General features: G+C 42.4%; 1 protein-coding gene and 1 long non-coding RNA gene across 6 annotated transcripts in view; one reads left to right on the top strand and one right to left on the bottom strand.

Moving 5' to 3' along the window:
- The window catches only part of Raly (RALY heterogeneous nuclear ribonucleoprotein), an 81,583-nt gene extending 65,891 nt beyond the window's left edge, over positions 1–15,692 (bottom strand). For 2 of the 5 annotated variants that reach the window (XM_078051651.1, XM_078051655.1), the window contains exon 1: positions 14,986–15,123. The gene's annotated coding sequence lies outside the window, so the exon portion shown is untranslated. Of the gene's footprint in view, positions 1–14,985; positions 15,124–15,430; positions 15,454–15,554 lie in introns of those variants that run through there. The other 3 variants (XM_078051652.1, XM_078051653.1, XM_078051654.1) reach the window with 3 other exon arrangements.
- On the top strand, positions 15,076–18,525 carry LOC144378112 (uncharacterized). The gene is made up of 2 exons (XR_013439654.1): positions 15,076–15,215; positions 18,276–18,525. It is a non-coding gene; the product is annotated as an uncharacterized LOC144378112 (long non-coding RNA).
- Positions 18,526–19,055: the final 530 nt, after the last annotated feature.

Here is a 19,055-nt window from a genome sequence, read left to right as displayed (position 1 = left end):
AAAGAATGTGGGAGACAGGAGCATCAGAGATCTGGAGTTTGAAATGGGTCCTGTTCACCCTGCTCAGGTCTTATAGTGCTGCTTAAGGTCCCAGAAGAAAACTCCAGTTCACTCTCTAGACCTTAGTTTCGTGTACAAAATAAGGTAGGAATAAATAAGGCCTGAGACAGCATGTGAGACTACAGAAGTTGCTTCCCAGAGGGGAATGTTTAATATGGGAATTTGTCCTACCCTACCAAGTATCTTAGCTTCATTCTTTCTACTCTGAGCGAAAGCCTATTTGAAGTCAAGAAGGAGCCAGACTCAGAACAGCAGCCATTCCTGCCACTACCACCTAGTTCCTGCCTAGACCTGTATTTATTTCATAGGCAAAAACCAGATATTCAAACCTAAGGATGGGTCTTATCTGATCTACACTAATTTGCTTAAAGACTTTAAAGTTCATTGCCAATATTCAAAATCAAATCTTGCTTTTTAAAAAGTTAGATTCCCGGGCTGGGGATGTGGCTCAAGCGGTAGCGAGCTCGCCTGGTATGCGTGCGACCCGGTTCGATCCTCAGCACCACATACCAACAAAGATGTTGTGTCCGCCGAAAACTGAAAAAAAAATAAATATTAAAAAAATTCTCTAAAAAAAAAAAAAAAAAAGTTAGATTCCCAGTGCTGGGTACAGTGACACATGCCTGTAACCCCAGCAACTTGAGAAGCTGAGGCAAGAGGATCACAAAGTCAAAGCCAGGCTCAGCAACTTAGTAAGGCCCTGTCTCAAAATAAAAAATAATGAGGGCTAGGGATGTGGCCCAGTGGTTAAGCATCCCTGAATTCAACCCCTGATACCAAAAAATAAATAAAGATATAAATAATTAGATGTCCCTGAATTCAACCCCTGATACCAAAAAATAAATAAAGATATAAATAATTAGATGTCCAGCTGCTCTTAAAAAAAGTTGAGATATGGTACCACTCAACCCTCTAAGGTAGAAGTCAAAGGGCCTGCTACAATCCTAATTTGATGCCTTCTCATTTTACCTCAAAAATCCATGCTAATTTATCATCCATTTCATAATATAATTAGTGTTAAGAGCAAACTTTTAAATTATAGGTTATAATATTTAAACTAATCTAACTCCAAAAATAATGAATACACTAACACTTCAAGAAAATATGTTTATCCTGTGATTTCACATGTCGTCCGATATGGAGCCATATGTCCCACCTTGAGAAATACAACACAAGTTTACTCATTCACATCAAAATTACTTAAAACCTATAAGCAGGCACTGAGAAGACATTGTTAACAAGACAGACATGGTTCCTACCTTCATGGAACTCACAGTTCAGCAAAACATAATGGAAGCCAAGTGTGGTGGTACACGCTTGTAAACCCAGCAGCTTGGGAGGCTGAGGCAGGAGGATCACTAGTTCAAAGCCAGCCTCAGCAATGGCAAGAACTAAACAACTCAGTGAGATCCTATCTCTAACTAAAATACAAAATAGGGCTGGGGATATGACTCAGTAGTTGACTACCCCTGAGTTTAATCCCTGGTACCAAAAAAAAAAAAAAAAAAAGGAAAGTCATATAAAATAGGAGGCACAGAAAGAAACTAAACAGGATATAGAATTTATTTCACAACAACCTAGGCAAATTGCTAATTGCTTAACCCCTTTGAAACTATTTCTTCCAGTTTAAAAAAAAAGAAGTCGGCCGCACAACCAGCACGCTAGCTTCATACTAGAGGTCCTAAGCATAGGAGTTAACTAGTGAGATCAAAATAAACACACTAAACTCAATTTACCTTTTTCTTGACCAGGTCTGAGACAGCCCTCCCTGGTTCCTGCCTCGAGCCACCCAGTGCGGTATCGAGGTTTACACATGAGACTAGCAGGAGAGAGGAAGGGCACGCCAGAGAGTGGCCTTTTATTGGGGAACAAGAAATTCAGGGGAAAATTCCATCCAATGAAGGTTGAGAGGGACAGCATTCCAAGGTCAGGGTCAGTGATTGGTCTCAGGGTCAATGGTCAGTCACACCCCCACACAGATGGGCTTTCGCACCTAAAAAGGGTGGGGATAGGTTCTGACACAGCTTGGCTGGAACGCCTCACACCCACTCAGGGAGGTGCCCAATCACTTGAGAGAACCGCTTCCCACAAAGAAGAAGTTTAGTTAGGCAGCTGCTGCTGAAAAGTTCAAGTTCAAAACTCTAGTAGAGTCACAAGAACCTTCTGAGGATCTAAGACTTATTAGCTAGCTTCCTCTCTTTATTTGGGAAATCATGATCAGTTGTCATGGAAATTACCATGGTGCTCCAAATACTGGATGTCAATGTTATAGTAATTGTAAGAAGTCAAAGGGAAGAGGCAGTAAGAAAAGTCACTTACTCAAAAGTTACCTACTTTCAATACATAGTAGATACTGCTCACTGCAGCTAGAGGGAAAATAAGACCAGGAACTAACTCCTAAGTAGAACAATAGCTTTGATTTTAATTAGATGTTGTGATTTCTTCCACCTTAAATCAATTCCCATCCCTACATCTAGTTTTCAAGTATCAGGGATGGGGGGGGGGACGGACACACAACACGACATTTAGCAAGATACACTGGCACACACTTATAATCCCAGTTATTTGGGATACTGAGCCAGGATTCACCTGAGCAATACAGCAAAACCCAGTCTTTGAGGAAAGGGAAGTAGGGGAACAACTTGACAAAGATAAGGTCCATTAAGTCTTGGCTAGTTTGCTGTCCATGTTGAGTCCTAAAACAAACCCAGACACAGACCAAATAGCCAAGAGTGGCACCAAAACGCATTCACTTAGTTCCAGGGGATTTACCAGCACTGTAACTAGAGAGTTCCATCTGGAGCTGGGTTGGTCTGGAGGCTAAGCAAGTAGGAAAACAAAGTGATCAAGTATGTCAAGAAAAAAGTGCTCATCTGGTGATAAACAGCAACTGGCAATGGGTAGGGGTATGAAAGAGATAATAGAAATGGTGTGGGTTTGACTAAACTTGAGAACAAATATCTTCCTATCTAGAGGAGCCTGACAATAAGCAAGCAATAAATGGAAGAAATGAAGAACGTGAGGGTTATAAATTCAAAGCTTCTGCTAAGTTGAGCTGATGCTCCAAAGGGTTGCCCAAAGATTCCAGACATGTCTCTTTGCCTCAGAGTCCCCCCTCCACCATTACCACCACTACAAAAAAAAAAAAAAGCTAGGTTACAAGCTGATTTAAACATAGGTTAAGCCAGTGTACCAAGAGTCATAATATAAGGAGCCCCAGTAAAGGGCTTGAGAGTGAAGCTTTCTGAAAGGGAACAACTAGAGGTTGCCTATTCCCACTCCTGTGACTAGAAAAATTGCTCATGGTCAACATCAGGTTCTAGCCTCCATTACTTCTTTAAATATTCTCCTCCCTCTTTACATGAATATCAGTCACTTCATAGCACACATTCCAGGGCTATCTACACTAAAGTAGTCCCAATCTTCCCAGGCTAGGGTCCAATTCAAAATAAAAATACTACAGGCCAAACAAAATATGTACATAGGCCTAACAAATCCCAAGGGGCTGCCAGTTCTAGTAGGTAAGACAATCTGAACAGATCTGGAACAAAAAGCATTAGGAATCCCCATGTGAGATAAAGTATGAGCAGCTTGGCTCCCCCAAAAAAGTTACCTTTAAAACTCTTCTCCCCTGAACTTTACAACTAAAAATTTCTTTTCATTGCAAAAAAGCAAAATTGCCTCCATTACAGTCAGATGCCATTGGGAGCAAATAGTAGTACCAATGCTAAATGTTTGCTCACCCTTAAAGCAGGATGGCATTCTATGCTTCACTCCATCATTATTCTCCTCTCCAGATTCCTTCATCATTCCATAAAAGCCATACCAACTTTGCCATACAGAAGAGAAAAAAGACTAGTTGCCCTTGAAATAGTAACTCAATACAAGGAGAAAATGTTTATTGCTGGGGGAAAAAATTTTGTTTTTTACTTAGCAAGTTTCCCCAGTTAGATGTATGAGCAGGGAATACAACACACACACACATACACACAGTTTTTAGAAAAGGCACCTAAAAGTATCAACAGACCTATCAGGGTTGAGGTGAGAATTAAGTAAGATTTTTCATGTATAAAGAATTTATCACATAGTAATCTTCAGTAAATATTAGGTTAATTAGCATGAACACAAGGTACTAAGAATGGTATCTTGACAAAATGGGCACCCAACTCAGGAGAGCTATTATTAATATAAAAGACAGGTTTAGAACCCAGGTCAGATTTTTAATCAAGTACTCAACTTGACAAGGGGCCTAGACACCCTCTGATGACTGTTTCCAGTGACAGCTCAAGCACCCTCAGTCTCTCTGAACAAACTCCCCAGGACCTGGCACAGTATCAGGAGCTGACTATTTAACATAAAAGTGCTGCTCCCTAGGAGCATCCAGGGCCATCTTATTTTCCCCACTAGGTAATTTAAGGTACATTTTCTAATATTTGCTGAGAGAACAAAGAGAAAGGCTCTAAGACATGATCAATGTTCATGCCAGCCTTCAAAGTGATTTGGTAAAACTACAGAAAATAAACACCCAGCTAGGTCCACCAGCAGGATAAAAGCTAAGAAAGAAATGGCAATTTTTCCCTGAGTAAATATACTAGCAATCGGTGAGCTGTGAGAGACTAAGCTCTTTAGGTTTTGGTGTTTCCCTCCCTTCTCCATGTTAATGAAAACAAATTCTTTCCACATACTTCAAGTATGACTGCTGGATTAATTTCTTCCCAAGATCATGTAATTATAAGCACTGATCATTTAAATACAAACTTGATTCACATCAGTAAGATCTTCTGCAGTTGTTCTTGGACAGTATAAGAAGGCATCACCCTCCCACAAAGTATGGGACACCTCTTTAGCCCCTGCTCATTAGCAGAAATATAGATGCTATTCTGTCTGGTCATCTATATATCTCTGCTCAAGTTGTGCCCATTACACAAAATGTCTTCTATCTCTGTAGCCCAAGTTTCCTGTGACTTTGTGGAAAAGGGAGAGGAGACAAGGAAGAACATTAACTGAGCAAAGATGGGGTGCTTCTGGGTAGTTTTGAGATAAAATACAGAAATGGAAAACTGGCATTTCATAATTTATAAGCTCAACCAGACAGAATATTAGAAATTAGGGTGGTCCTAGACAACATATAGTCACTATCCTTATGCTACAAAGCCTACCCAGCTCAAACAATCACTATCTTATTCTTTTTTTTTTTTTAAGTTGTAGATGGACACAATACCTTTATCTTATTTATTTTTATGTGGTGCTGAGGATTGAACCCATGCTGCACACATAGGCAAGCACTCTACCACTGAGCTACAACTCCATCCCCACTCCCTTATTCTTTTTCTCAATTCCATAGACCAGATCTTATAACTATTCCTGATCACTAAAGCCCAAGGAGATCTCCCCACCTATGAGAAACCCTGCCACTGACCCATCACCTCTGACAAATGATTAATGGATTCTTCATATATAAAGTGCCTCATTATTTCCCATATGCTTTTAAAAACATTATCTTATTTATCCCTTACTACATTGTGAGGAAGGCAAGACATGAGGTATTAATTCCATTTTACAGATTAGAAAATGCAGGTTGAAAGAGAAAAAATTACTTCTCCAGTTTACTTGGCCTTCTTTGGGGGGGGTGTAGATGGACACAACACAATGCCTTTATTTTTATGTGGTGCTGAGGATCGAACCCAGGTCCCGCCCGTGCTAGGAGAGCGCTCTACCGCTGAGCCACAATCCGAGCCCCTACTTGGCCTTCTTAATGCCAGGATAGACCTTAGTCACCTGAACTAAGCCCTACAAACTGATTTATCAGCTATATCTCCATGGTGTTATTATCTCCCCAAAGACACTATAAGGTCCTTGAAGACTAGAGTGTGCCTAACTCACTTATTTATATCCCTGCCCCCCAGCCCCAAGTAAGGCACAGTGGGCTCTAAATAGTTTGATCAACTGATTTCAACATTAACCCCAACCTTCAGGAAATAACATAGGCATACTTCCTTTCTCTTCTTTTAGACCCCAGAAGCAATGCTAAATTATTGGAAGAAATCATGAACACAACATAGTTTCTCAACAAATAACACTTCTCCTTTAAGGATACAAAGAAGGGAAAAGTCTTTCAAGATTAGGGCATCGTCAATGTTTCCTCCACTTCCATTTCCTAGGGCTTCATGCAGCCACCTGTTCAAAGAAGGATGGCATGGGCAGTAACAACAGGCTTTGAGAACCACAGTATAACCACCATTAGTAAGTTGCAAATTGGTCAAATGCCAAAAACCACACTGTGAATAATTCTACTTGCAAACAAAATAGGTATTTTGTATTAAAACTGTATAATAAAATTTAAAATAATTCAGTATAAAATTTAATTTTATTCATTCCCAAATAAGCAGCTAGATAATACCAAATCTTTCTGGAAACCAGTCACAGAACTAACATGAGAATAGGAAGGCAATAAGCAGATATGAACATTTAAACCTGGAGGACAAGGTTGGTCCCTATCCTAACATTCTTGACTTTACATATTGGGAACTGGATACCTTAATAATAAAAGGTAAGCAGCTATTATATCAGGGAGAAGAAAAGGAAACAGGAACAATACCAAAAATAAGTCTTAGTACTAGAAGTCAGACAATCATACACATTGCCTTGCCTAGAGATAAATTCATCAATTATGCTATTTCCAGTCCAAACTCACAACCCAAATACCTGTGCCATAGCAGCAAAGATAGAGAGGGACTAGGATTTATCTGTTTCCCTCTCAATGCTCAAATAAATTTGAGGGCAGGATTCATGTCCTGATTGATTTTTATGTTCCCCATAGGGAGAACACATAGTAGGAACTCAAAATTACTGGAAAGAATGGTGAGTTTAGGGATGATAGATTGTTGGATTTCCAAGCGTCAGTAATCCTGGCACACTAGCTAAGTGACCTACTCAGCATGGTAACTCTACCCCAATCCCTAAATGTAGGAAGGACTGATTTTAATTGGTGTGAAAATCAATTTAGGATAAATCTTTAAGGTTTAAAGAAAAGTTATTCTTATATTCAACTGATTCATGCACAGCCCTAATTATGACAGCACCACTGCTCTCATTATGATATTGACGGCATCATTTCTCAGTGCCAGCTTAAAGCTAACTACAAGAATAAAGTCCAAAAGTCTCATAGTGGTCTTGTGGAAGCAGGGAACATTTGACTTTTCAGTACAGCATGATCATGTCTTACACAAAGAAAACCCAGACCTATAGAAATGATGAGTTACCAAAACGACCCTTTTAAATCTACTGCTGAGTCTGCTTTCACTAGCACAAAGAATTACTAAGGAAACTAAACAAACAGACCAAAAGAAACCATGTAAACAGCACCTTTAACAAGCTAACTAAAATCATTAATATTACAAATAAACAAGAGACAACTAAATACCAGATAAATGCCTCTGGAATGAAGAAAACCTAGCCAACAACATTAAGCCTCTAAACTTGGTCTTCTAAAAGAGAATACTTATTTGGAATAAAGCAATGATTCTTAGCTTGGAAAATAAACAAAACTATTCAGATTCTACATATGGCATTTCAAGAGTCAGGTAATCTACTTCATATAAGGTAAAAGCTTTAAGGAGGGCTGGGGTTGTGGCTCAGTTGTAAAGCGCTCGCCCAGCACGTTTGAGGCCCTCAGGACCACATAAAAATAAACAAAATAAAACTATTATGCCCCAACAAACAAACAAACAAATAAATGCTTTAAGGAAATCCAAGTTCCTGGTCTAGTGTTGTTCCAGGCCTACTACAGTTGAGAAGAATCTTATTGTGTGTATGTGTGTGTGGTTTTTTTTTTCCCTCTCTCCTTCTTCATGTGATTTTAAACAGTTTGCTATATATTTAAATATGTTATAAGTCTTTAAGACTCCAAAGTTTGTCCTATGGGACCACAGCTCCAAGTTTATAAAGGAACTCAACAGACAATTTGATAAATTTTTCTCACAGGCAATTTTTTAGCAATCAGCCCACTATAAAAAAGCAATATCTATCTGTTCATATACTGAAAGGTATTGTCCATGAACCTGGAATTTAACCCTCTGAGATACTCTCAATGTCCTAGTAAAAGTCCTTTCTCCTTCCAAAGATGAATTATTACTACTTCCAAAAAAAAAAAAAAAAGAGATTCAGACTACTAAAAGATATAGAAATATCATCCAAGATTATCTAGCCCAAGTCTGAAGCAGGAGGAATAGTGAGTTCAAAGCCAGCTTTAGCAAAAGCAAGGTACTAAGCAACTCAGTGAGACCCTGTCTCTAAAGAAAATACAAAATAGGGGGGCTAGGGATGTGGCTCAGTGGTTGAGTGCCCCTCAGTTCAATTCCCAGTACCAAAAAAAAAAAAAAAAGATCTAGTCCACTTAGCTCAATGGTAGAGCACTTGTCTAGCATGCTCAGCACCACATAAAAATAAATAAAATAAAGATATTGTGTCCATCTACAACTAAAAACAAAATTTTAAAAAATGATTATCTAGTCCAGCACCCTTGTTTTACAGACAAGAAAACTGATATTCCGAAGAGTATTTGATAACCACAATTAACATGAGCTTGGCAAGCATCAAAAGCCCACTAAATGCCCCAGTGGAACTCACTGGGTATGTTGGGAAGTTAGCCAGATTTGCACTTCAGTCAGTACAGCACTCCTAATACACGTGCCCTCTAGCAAATCTGAGTATTCAGACACAACCCACCTTCCCTACCCCAGCTTTGAGAGGAGAGGGCAGTGGACAGCTTGAATGGCTCTTTTAGAGGTGGAGACTAGAGCCCAGAGACAAAAATCCCATCCTTTCTCTTTCTCCCAGGAGGTACAGCACCATTATTTATTACTATTATAAATGACAGCACACTGAGGAAAAAGGAAGGGCTGTGGATACAGAAAAGAAATAACATTGAAACTTGGGCAGATTCACTTTTCTATTTAATCATTAAGGGTAGGGAGGGCGCTCCAATCCTTTTTGTGGGTCCACTTCCCAAACATACTCTTTGAACCTTTATAGAATTGCAGGGACCTCCTGGATTACTTTATGAGAAAACAGGGCCAGAGAAGGAAAGGGACATGGTCAAGCCCACACAGAGTTACTAGCAAGGACCAAACCAAATGATCCTCAGGCCATTGAGAAAACTTCCAATTTATCCCATTACTCTCTCTTCTAAAGTCCTAAGGGTCTGTGAGCTGCACCCTGAGCACAGGTCTGAAACTTTCCTTAGAGTACCCAAGGGAAAGCAGAGTAACATTACTGCTATCATTTTCTCCCCTCAATTATACATTTTATACATTAAGTTAAAATTGAATAAAACTGCTGGTTGCAGTGGCATACACCTGTAACCCCAATGGCTGGGAGGCTGAGGCAGAAGGATCACAACTTCAAAGCCAGCCTCAACAAAAGCAAGGTGCTAAGCAATTCAGTGAGATCCTGTCTCTAAATAAATTACAAAATAGGGCTGGGGATGTAGCTCAGTGGTTGAGTGCCCCTGGGTTCAATCCCAGGTACCAAAAAAAAAAAAAGAAGAAGAAAAAAAAAATGAACAAAATCAGGCTTTTACACTCATGTGAAAACCTGCTTGCTATCTCCATCCCTACCCCTACCCACCAACACGGACTAAGAAAGGAGGGAGAAATACCTAATAAAATAATGTCTAAATCATCATCTAGAATCATAAAATGTTATTGCTAGAAGGAACCTTGGGGGTCATCTAGTCATTATTTCCCTTCTTATTCAGATGAATAAACCTGGACATTTGCCACCTGACAAAAAGCCTGGAGCCCAGGGCAGGGTCTCTGGACTCCTATTTCTAATAAAGAATCCCCCTTCTGTCCTGCTCTGCCACTATCTCCCTGACTCCTCTCCTCAACTCCTAGCTACCGTATCTAGCACCCTTTTGGAACATAAGGTCCCTCAGGTTGTTATACTCATATTTGTTTTCCCAATTCCTAGCGGAGAAGTACCTTAAGACTTACAGAGAGGGGCTGGGGATATGACTCAGTAATAAAGTACTTGCCCAGCATATACAAGGTCTCAGGTTCCATCCCCAATAAGGCAAAACAGAACAAAAGAGAGGGATACAGTAGTACATGTAGGGGACATTATCTGGAGAAAATCTAAGCTTTTCTAGGCTTAATATAAGCAGTCTTTGGGGTTGTGCAGGAATAGGAATAAATGTACCTACCTCTCAGGATGGTTATGGAAAGAAGTAAATTAACCTATTAGATGTTTAGAGTGGAGCATGGTGGCCCACCTCTGTAATACCTGCGGCTGAGGCAGGAGGATGGGGAGTTCAAAGCCAGTCTTAGCAAAAACAAGGCCCTAAGCAACTGAGACCCTATCTCTAAATAAAATAGAAAATAGGGCTGAGGATGTGGTTCAGTGGCTGAGCGCCCCTGAGTTCAATCTCCAGTAAACCTCCCCCAAGAAAAGATGTTTAGTATAGTACTTATTAAATATAATGAATAGCCAAAAATCTCACCTATTATCTTCACTATCACTGGACTTGAGGTTCCTTCTATCAGAACATTTTTTTTAAGTTGTTGCAGACCTTTATTTTATTTATTTATATGCGGTTCAGAGAGTCGAACCGTTGCCTCATACATGCCAGGCAAGTGCAATACAGCTGAGCCACTGCCACAGCCCCTATCAGAAAAGTCTTATTGCTGCCTCCCTACCTCTTTTCCTGGCTTACATCAATTTTCTTCTCAGCATCTAGGTTTAGCCAACTTCTCCAAGAAAAGCTTTCCTGGTCCCCCAATACTGGGTTAAATATCATTTCTCTGTGCTCTCATGATGCTGGTCCTTTCCACAACACTTCTCATATGCATATTTTCCTTGCCTGTCTTTCCCACAAGGCCGTATGCATCTAAATCCCCAACTTAATACCATGCCTGATAGATGCTTTAAAATTATTTGGTGAATGGAAAACTTTCCAGTAACAAATGAGGGATCCATTGAAACAGAATCTCAACAAGGGAATTTTAAAAGGTTAAATGCAGCATCTAACTTCACCTTAACCACCTGCAAGCAGTAAGAATCCACTGATACCCTCTTAAGAACCCAAATGTTAATCCCTCCTATGCACCTTTGTAGAAAGAAGGGGACACAGAGAAGGAGCACATCATAAAAGTAATCCACTAATCAGCCTCTGAATAGTTTTTGATTCATGCTGCTGTCATAGATAGCACTGCTATTCCTGATCACTGCAGCCCCATGGCTGCTTTTCTGATCCTGAGTGGTCAAAAAGCAGGTGCAAACAAGACCAAAGATGGGGAGTTATCCGAGTTGTTTCAAGGGTAGATCTCTTTGAAGATACAGAAGGAACTAGCAGATCCAAAAAGGCTTCAGCAATAAGGAACTTCAACCCCAGAGGAGGAGGGGTTAAAACATACAACCAGGCCTGGATTCCTGCTCTAGGGCTTAATGCCACACCCTACTGCAGATGAAAATAATCATTTTGCATTTACAAATACTCTAGAGATGAAAAAAGGCATTAAGAGTACCAGCTCTGCCAGTCACAAAAGGACAAGGAGTCTATGATTCCATTTATGCAAGTTTCCTAAAGTAGTCAAATTCAAAGACAGAAAGTAGAATGGTTGTTGCCAGAGGCTAGCAGGAAAAGGAAATAGGGAGTGTTTAATGGGTAGAGTGTTTCAGCTAGGGAATGTAAGAAGTTCTAGAGATGGATGATGGTGATTGATTGTAGAAAGTGAATGTACTTAATATCACAGAATAGCACATTTAAAAAATGGTTAAAATGGTAAAATTAAAAAAGTGTGTAGGGCTGGGGATATAGCTTAGTTGGTAGAGTGCTTATCTCAAATGCACAAGGCCCTGGGTTCAAACCCCAGCAACACACACACACACACACACACACACACACACACACACACACAAAGTATGTGTAGGGGCCAGAATTGCAGTTCAGGAGTGCTTGCTTAGCATGTGTGACACACTGGGTTCGATCCTCAGCACCACATAAAAGTAAATAAACAAAACCGTGTCCATCTACAACTAAAAAAAAAAAAAAAAATTTTTTAAGTATGCCTACACACACACACAATTTTTATAGCATACCAGTTTAAAATTACATTGTCTGCAGTCTGAACCCTGGCTTGGACACTTATTGAATACAGGGTCCTAAGCAAGTCATGTAACCGCTGTACCCAATTCATAGATTGCTCTAAGGATTAAATGACATGTTCCACATAAAGTCCTTAGTCCAGTGACTGAGAGTACATGTTAAGTACTCAACAAAGCCCTTTGACATCCATTTTTTCATAGACCCACAACAATCCTATAAGAGTTTACACATATGGAAACTGAAGCTCAGAGGGCCACAATGAGTGGCTCAGTACATGATGCAAGTTCGAATCTTCCATCCATGAAAATATCCTATCTTCAACACTTGTTAATTCCATTATCTAAGACAAGAGCCCTAACCTTGCTATGTATGTCTCCACTGTTACAGTTTAAAGGAGACATAAGGGCTGGGGTTGTGGTTCTGTGGTAGAGCACTTGCCTAGCATGTGTGAGGTACTCAGCACCACATAAAAATAAATAAATAAAATAAGGTATTATGGGCTGGGATTGTGGCTCAGCAGTAGAGCGCTTGCCTAGCACAGGTGGGACCCGGATTCGATCCTCAGCACCACATAAAAAATATATATATAAAATGCATTGTGTTGTGTTCATCTATACCAAAAAATAAATATTTTTAAAAAAAGGTATTGGGTCCATCTATAACCAAAATAAATATAAAAATTTTAAAAAGGAGACATAAACCATGTTCTGCAAACTCACAAAACTAGAAATCAGATAGTGGTAACAAAAGAGTACTGTAAACTATAAATAATGTAAAAGTCACAACTTAAGAGAACTGGTACACCTGTACAAAACCTGGCCTTTTAACATATGGCACAGAAAGTGGGTGTAACTACTTGGTTATTTCCATATTCAGGGTTTCTGGTCTTAAGCCCTTAATAAGTAGTTTAGTGCCTTAGGTTGAAGAGGTGGTAAGGTATGTGAAAATTACTGGACTGGGAGCAAGACCACTAGAGATTCTGGTTCTGACTGTCCCTAAGGCAGGCTATGAATTTGGACAACTTACTTCCCATTCCAAGGTTTAATCCATAGGAAGAAGAGAAAGATGAAAGTTGGACCAGTCTGTAAGAAGTTGTCTGTAAGTAAATGATGTGACCTAACGCTAAGTCAAAATATCTTCTCTGCTAAGAAAGGACTTATACACCATGAAATAAAAAGTACAGCATCACTGTTTGCCCTTCTGTGGTTACTGTGAGTTGAAGAAACTCATATATGCCGCCTCCTATCTACCATCACTCCTAAATCTAGAAATCTTAGGCAGGGGGTGGGTGTCATGTAGCAGACCAACCAGTGGCAAAAAAAATAATGCAAACATCAGGAGATTCCTCAAGATCTGGCAGAAAAACTTCTCAGCCTACTTTTTAGACACTCCCCATAACCATAACCGGGATCAAACACACTGGAAAACTGGAACACTTGCCAAAGCTAATTTTAGTTCACTTTAACCCCTCTGGGCCTTATCTGAAAATAGGAGAAATTTAAAAAAGAAGACTTGAGCTATACCCAACCCTTTCTCCCAACTAGGATCTACAAATCTAAACCTAGATGACATGCAAGGCTTGGGAGGAAAAATAAGCCCTAAGCAAAAATGAAGGAAGGACTTCACTGTTTACAGACTTTAGCCAAATGCTGGAGAACTTCAGTTGTGTCTGAGATCTGGAATCTCCGTCAAATTATACAAGCAATATCAGCAAGAAACCACTCCCACCTCCTTTCCCTTGAAGCTCTAGTAGCAGCAAATTGGGATTTTATCTATAGTACAGTGGACACCGGCCCAAGAGTCAGAGAAAACCCAGAGTTGTATCTCTAAATGATATGACCTAACAGTAAGTCAAAATATCCTTTGTATTTAAGAGATGACACATACACCAGGAAATAGCAGTTACAGCACCACTGTTTTGCACTTTTGTGGCTACGGTAAGTTGGAGGAAATTAACTTCTCTGCGCCTGTTTCTGTAATTGGGAACAACCCTGAAAGGCCACTATTAGCATTAAATGATACAGATTTATGAAGTTCCTGAGTCAGTCTCATTAAATGTTACCTGTTGGTATTAAACACTTCTCGCACATGTTAGTTTCCCTCCCTGAATACACTAACACTGCGAGGCTAGTTTCTCTCTTTACTCCATTTCACGGAGGAGCAAACCGAGGCTCCCCCCCCCCCCGCCGCCAAGAGGAATAGGTGAAGTGCGATCACCGCCCCAGCTCGTGGGCCTGTTGTTCCTCTCAGATCCCAAGACGTGCAACGTGCCCAGGACAGGCAGAAGTGGGGGGCAAAACGTTCAGACCCTTCGGGAACGAAGCAGGGGCAGTTCTGCGCGCCTTGGGGAGCTGGCTGACCCAGCTCGGGCGGGAAAGCCGGAAGAAGCCCGGGGCAGGGGCTGGGACCAGGGCCTTCCCCGCCCGAGGCCTCCCCGACGCGGCCTCCGCTCTCTTCCCTCCTCCCCTCGCCGGGCGGGGCGGGGCGCGAGCACAAAAGACTCCAACTTCCGAGCGGCGCGGGCCCACCCCGCCAACTCCTGGCCCAGGCCCGGCCCGCGAGAAGGAAGCGGGCAGCGAGCGCCACGGAGGCCAAGAGCCGGCACTGGTGGGCCGGGGCCGCCAATCCAGAGTGGCAGACCCGGGAGGGGGAAGGAGGGGTGGGGGCCTGGAGTTACTCGGGCTCCCGGGACTCCCCGAATGGCAGAAAAAAGAGTTTCTAAAAATAGGCAGCGGCGCGTCTTAAGAGGTGGGCGACAGAACAGGCACAAGGAACAATCCCCCGCACGCTGAAGAAGACGCCCGCGGGCCCCCACTCACCCGCGCCGAGAGGTCTGGAGGAAGACGCGCGGCGCGGAAGGAGGCGGTGCCGCCGCACTCGGGGGCGGAAGGGAGGGAGGAAGGAGGCGGCCCTAGCCGCCGCGCGAAGAGACCGAGCACACGCACGCGAGTCGCCACCGCGACCGCCCCCTCAGCTTCCCGGCTCTGCGCCCTGCGCCCGCGCTGCTCGCGCGCCCCGCCGCACTGACAGCGGCGCGAGCACCGCAGCCGTGAGTCCTTCCCTTGGCTCGCACCACTAAGGCGCGCGGAGATAGGGGCGTCCAGGGCGGCTTCCCTCCCTCGGCCCTGCCTGCCGCTCCGATCCTAGCCCTGAGCTCTCCCTCCCTCTCGCTTCTGTTTCCCGGAAAGGACACGATGACACAAACACTAGGAGTCCGCAATCCCTGAAAAACCCCGGCTCCCCAGGCGCAAGAACTCTCCCCACCCTCTGGCTTTGGAAAGGTCCTGAGCTTCGGCGGGGAAGAGGAGAAAGGCGGGGCTGGGGCGGGGCCTGGCGGGGGTGGAACGGAGGTGGGAGGCGGGGCTAGGTGGGGAAGGGAGTCGCTTACACCAGTGTGGAGCTGAAGGCGGGGCAGGCGAAAGCGTGGTGATGCCCTGGGAATTGGGGTGCCAGATAGGTGTAGAAGATCTCCTGGGAGACCAAGGAGCCAAGGCAGCGCTCCACAGGAGGAGGAGCAGTAGGTGGGGTTAAGGAGAGAAAGTGCCCAGAAGAAGAGTCCGGAAGGGGGCGGGGCCTTCTGAAGGGAGGAGGGTGTGGGCGGAGCCGAAAAGAAGCTTTGGGGGGGATTGAAGCTGGCCTGGAGGAGGCGGGCCCGGAAGCACAGCAGGGAGGAGGGGGTCTGAGGTGGCCAATCTGGGGAGGAGCCGGAAGGAGGCGGGCCCTAAAGGAGGGATGAGAGGGTGGTGCTTAAAGTGGGCGAGGCTTGGAGATAAGGCCCTAACCAGTAGGCTGGCTGCGGTGCGGGAGGAATCCGGAAAAGAACTGGTGGGGAGAAGCGCCAGGTCCTCTCACTTTCAAGGAAGCGGTTCGCCGACTTGGTGAGGATCGCTCCTCGCTGCCAAGGCTCGGGCTAGGCGGAGAGACCGCGGTGAAGATGGTCCAGGGAGAAGATTCCACTTACTTAAAAAAAAAAAAAAATTATGTTCAAGTAGCTTTCCTCTTCTGAGGTGGTGATGTTTTGTATGACCGAGTGGGTAGTGATTCTTCCTAAACACTCCGAAGCGTATCCCTGTAGGAATCTCATTTGAAACAGTTCCAGGCTCTTAACATCTCAGAACAGCTGGAGGAGTCGTCTTAGAGTACAAAAGGACCATTGCCAGCTATAGACCTCCGTGGGGGCTGGAAATGAACCTTTCTTCATACCTCTTCTGACCTGTGATTTTCTCCATGCGTCTTCCCATCTGTAGTTTCATGATTATATTTTTACATTGCCTCTCTTAGAACCTGCCTAAGATGTGAAATTTCTGAAAACAGAGCAGTTTGAATTGAGAGTCCTGACTCTGGCAAACCAGCAATAGTAACTGCCCTTCCTTTATTTGATGACCTCCGTGTCCTATTTTAAAAGGAAGAGAAATCAAATTAGAGAGATGGTGATACAGAAGAGCAAGGCCCAGAATATTCTTTCCCCAAGTCTCTGATTAAATATTTCTTCCTCAGAGAGGTCTTTCTTAAATACCCCCTCCTAAAGGTGTTCTCTAGTGTGACATTTTGTTCTATCGATTGTTTATTTATTTTTGTCTCTCCACCTTTAGAATGTAAGTTCTATGAGACTAGGAATTTTCATCACTGTGTTCCCAGAACTAGTGCAATGTCTAGCACATACCTAGTGTTCAATAAACAATCAATTAAAGTTGGCCCCTGCCAGCCTAGTCTCCCTACTTTCTGGTAACTCCCTGGCTCTTCCCTTGCACACTAGCCTTACCATTTTTAGTTAAGTACATCACAATCTTTCAGCATTCTCTACTGTAAGCATTTTCCGTATTTGAATTTCTCCTCCCTTTCTGCCCAGATACCTCTAATTCATCCTTCAGCACTCAGTTTAGGAACCACCTCCTCTGAGAAGTGTTCTCTGACCTCCCTTCAGCCCTACCACCAGAAAAATTAAGGCTGTCACTTTGCTCAGTTTATGGCCTAGGTTACAAAATTTGCCTGTGCAGGTGATGCCCTTCCCTAGTTGGCACTGAAGATTATGTTGATGTTCTACAAAATCCTGTGTGACCTGCTACTCTTTGACTTTATCCCTATTAGTCTTACCCTTTCCTACTCTGCTCCAGCCACACTTTGGCCTCTATCCCATTTTTTATAACAATGTAGGCTTTTTGTCCCAGGGCTTTTGCACTTGCAATAGCAAGTATCTGCCTCAAATTCTCTTTTCTAAGACATTGGTATGGCTCACTTACCTTAAATGGCTCACATTTAAACTTGCAGCATCCCACTGGGCATAGTGGTACACATCTAGAACGCCAACTACTCAGGAGGATCACAAATTCAAGACCAGCCTGGGCAACTCTCAAAATTTTTAAAGGGCTGGGGTGTATCTCGGTGGTAGAATGCTTGCCTGGGATATGTGTAAGGCCTTGGGTTTGATCCCCAGTACCACAAAAATAAATAAATAGCAATATTCCATGTCATACTTCCTCCTACCCTTTCCTGATGGATTTTTCTTCATAACCCTATTGTGTGTATTTCTTTATTGTCTCTCTCCCATCCCCACCTTCAACTATGATGTGATCTCCACAAGGACAGGATATTGTCGGTTTCGCTCATTCCTCAGAGCCCAAAACAATAGTCCTTCTTTTAATATTTGTTGAATGATTAACTACAAATTCAACAGAGAAATGTCAGGAAGACTTAGTGTTTCCAGAAGAATCTCTGAAGATTACAGTATGAAGGGAGATGTTTCTAAGGAAATACAGTGGCAACGTAAGCCAACATGTATGGGGCATTTACTAGTTGCTAGGAAGTCTGCTAACTGCTTTTCAAGTTTACTTAATTCCTACAACAGCCTTGAAGAAGATGCTATTATAATCGCTATTATATGGAAAAGGAAACAGTGTCACAGATTAACTTTCCAAAGGTCATACACTTAAGAGATAATATTAAGTCCAACTTTAGAACCTGCATACTAAATCTCTATACTGTCTTGCCACCAAATTGTTAAGGACCCAGGGCTGTTGGTCAATAAAGAATATTCTTTTGTTGTCTACATAGTGTGGTGCAGTGTGCCTACAGTTGCAGCCAAAAATGTTTTTTTTCTTTTTTTTTTTAGTTACCATGAGGAAAGCCAGTCAGAAGACAAAACCTGATGGAAGTTTTGGAGGAAGACAGAACCAAGAAAACATTACAGAAAAATTGAACTAGAGAGTCCATTCTGCGGGACTCGGGATATGGCTCAAGTGGTAGCATGCTCGCCTGGCATGCGTGAGACACTGGGTTCGATCCTCAGCACCACATAAAAATAAAATAAAGATATTGTGTCCATCTAAAAATAAAAAATAAAAAAAAGAGTCCATTCTGAAGCTTGATCCACCTCTGAATTTTAACAGGAACTAACACATCTTTATTATTTTATTTGTGGTTTTTGTACTGGGAACTGTAACTCCCTAACTGAAACAGATGAGTTTGGGAATGTGGCTCAGTGGTAGAGTGCTTGCCTAGCACACATCAAGCCCTGGATTTGATCCCCAGCAACACACACACACACACACACACACACACACACACACAATAATAATAATAATAAAAGCCATGAATTTGAATTTTAGTTCCAATAAAACGTGTAGTGTTCTACAGGTAGAAATATTGGTGCCTGGGCTGGGGATGTGGCTCAAGCGGTAGCGCGCTCGTCTGGCATGCGTGCAGCCCGGGTTCGATCCTCAGCACCACATACAAACAAAGATGTATCCACCGAAAACTTAAAAATAAATATCAAAAATTTCTCTCTCTAAAAAAAAAAAAGAAAAGAAATATTAGTGCCTCACTTTTTATAGGAATTGTGTTTACAGAATGCTGTGGGGTATTCTAGACAGAGGGAACAGCAAACAGAAAA

The sequence above is a fragment of the Ictidomys tridecemlineatus genome, chromosome 5 (genome assembly GCF_052094955.1).
Source record: "Ictidomys tridecemlineatus isolate mIctTri1 chromosome 5, mIctTri1.hap1, whole genome shotgun sequence".
NCBI lineage: Eukaryota > Metazoa > Chordata > Mammalia > Rodentia > Sciuridae > Ictidomys > Ictidomys tridecemlineatus.
Note: the sequence above shows the minus strand (reverse complement) of the source record. Positions and strands in the feature narration are given on the sequence as shown.